Below are 1143 nucleotides of genomic sequence, written 5' to 3'. Positions count from 1 at the left end.
TATTTATTTGCAGCTGTACGCCCAAGTGAAAGGTATTAATTTGCTTCAGTATCATATTTCGGTTAATTTGCTTTATAACTTCTGTGTGAAAGGTATTATCTTTTTATCTGCTGCATCAATTCTTTTCATGACGCAGCGGCCCAAGTGAGAACTCAAATCTCTACCTCTAGAGCTTACATCACTGAATAAAATTTCAGTTTAAGGATGGCTGTAGGAGCACATAAGTAAACTATATTGTAATGGGCACCTGGAGTAAGATGAATCATCTCCAGCATAAAAATATATCTGGAGGAACAAATATCAGTTTCCAAACCAGAAGTGAGAAGTCCCATCCTCAGTTTCAGTCTATCGCTAGAGACTCGGCTACTTACTACGGTCAGCTGACCAGAATCCTTCCTTGCTGCAGACAGCATGCAGTTGTTTGCTGGACAGACTCTGTGTTTTGTAGGCATTCCTCTGGAGCTGCAAAATGAGGTATGATGGTATAGATCAGATTTTAGGGTCATCAGGACAAACAAATATGTTAGTACAAATTTCATTTTATGCATGTTGTCTGACAAGCAGCTATTCAAGCATGATCTGTTAGATAAGCAGGGGAGTTCAGAAACATAACATGCTATCCGTCAATCCGTGGCAGAGCTGGCGTTCGTGAAGATAATGCTGGTGTTCGACGGCGGGGAGTTTCCAGCGATGGAGATCACAACGGTAAAGTACTTGTACAAGAACTGAAGGATAACACCACTGGGCTGCTGTGCATCACCATGCTGCCGCTGTTGATTCTGAAAACGTAGAGACGGTAAGCACAGCCCGTATTTATGTCCACCGCGAATATCTTGCTGCTAGTAGGCGGATGCGATTCCGATATACGATGTCTAAAATTTGTTCTCGCCGGTTAAAGAAACAAATAGATACTCGCTTTTTTGCACCCACTGTTTTGTACTGAATGATCACCAATAGCAGGTGACCATTTGTTTGTTTGGCTTGCCTTCTGGCTCCTCCCACAGACACTAGTATTACTAGTCTTTTGCTGTGCGAGGTCACCAAACTCAGACAGCTCATTTCGCAGGCGGCGTCGAGCGTAAAGCCTCTCCCACCAGGATTAGCGGGTCCACCGTCACCTGGTATAGCTGCGGAAACTCTTGC

Source organism: Triticum urartu, chromosome 7 (assembly GCF_003073215.2).
Source record: "Triticum urartu cultivar G1812 chromosome 7, Tu2.1, whole genome shotgun sequence".
NCBI lineage: Eukaryota > Viridiplantae > Streptophyta > Magnoliopsida > Poales > Poaceae > Triticum > Triticum urartu.
The sequence above is the reverse complement of the archived record's forward strand: the minus strand, read 5'-3'. Positions refer to the sequence as shown.